This window comes from Mandrillus leucophaeus, unplaced genomic scaffold, assembly GCF_000951045.1.
Source record: "Mandrillus leucophaeus isolate KB7577 unplaced genomic scaffold, Mleu.le_1.0 Scaffold66, whole genome shotgun sequence".
Taxonomy (NCBI): domain Eukaryota; kingdom Metazoa; phylum Chordata; class Mammalia; order Primates; family Cercopithecidae; genus Mandrillus; species Mandrillus leucophaeus.
In genome coordinates, this window is record NW_012107141.1 from 5,759,996 (window position 1) to 5,761,037 (window position 1,042).

At 48.1% G+C, this 1,042-nt stretch overlaps 1 protein-coding gene across 1 annotated transcript in view; it reads right to left on the minus strand.

Annotated features, from left to right (window-relative positions):
* The window catches only part of MTCH2 (mitochondrial carrier 2), a 71,858-nt gene that overhangs the window by 25,675 nt on the left and 45,141 nt on the right, over positions 1–1,042 (minus strand). The window lies entirely within an intron of this gene.

The window sequence follows — 1,042 nt, forward strand, 5'->3', positions numbered from 1 at the left end:
GCTTGAACCCAGGAGACGGAGGTTGCAGTGAGTTGGGATCGCGCCACTGCACTCCAGCCTGGGTGACACAGCGAGACTCTGTCTCCAAAAAAAAAGAAAGAAAGAAAAAAGAAATCTTAAGAAACCTGGGTCAAAAAGCAGTATTCTATCCTCTGCCAAAAGCCTGTGTAGGTAGAGGAGAGTCGTGGCTATCCTTTGTACCCCGGTCAAAGTTGGAAGAACTCCAGCTTTATCTACTGCCTACTGCCTTGAGCTGGCAGCAGGAAGACGAGATAGAGGCTGCGGCAACAGCTGAGCAGAGATGATGCCTAAAGGCGACGGGAAGGAAGGGGAGATGACAAATTCAGAGGCGTTTCTGAGAATCTAGCAGTGACTTTCTAGAAGCAGAGGGAGGGGTAGAGAGGACTCAAACTCATCTCCAGGGTTTCTAGCTTGGGGAATAGGCATAATGCTGTGTTTATAATAGAATTTAGAGTGCAAGTACACCACAGGCTTGGGAAGAGGGCTTGAGATGCAACTCAGTTTGGGGATCCTGAGAGACATTCAGTGGATACAGCTAGGAGGCAGCTGACTTTATTTAACACACATCTGTGGAGTCTCTACCATGTGCCAGTCCCTGTTCTAGGTGCTCATGATATGGCAGAGATCCAGCTTTGAAGAAGGGTTAGGACAGTAAGAGATGCAATTCCACTTGCCCCCAAATGCTTCAGCCTTTACTAACGCCGTAACTTTGCCCATATTATTGTCTAGACTTGGAAAGTAGCCCCTCCCGTCTAATTCTTAAAATTCTAATAACTATCACATACCAAATATTTATGCCAGACATGGTACTACATTTAATACTCTAGGCTGGGTGGGGTGGCTCATACCTGTAATCCCAGCACTTTGGGAGGCCAAGGTGGGCGGATCACCTATCAGGAGTTTGAGACCAGCCTGGGCAACATGGTGAAACCCCGTCTCTACTAAAAATACAAAAGTTAGCCGGGCATGGTGGTGCGTGCCTGTAATCCCAGCTACTCAGGAGGCTGAGGCAGGAGAATCG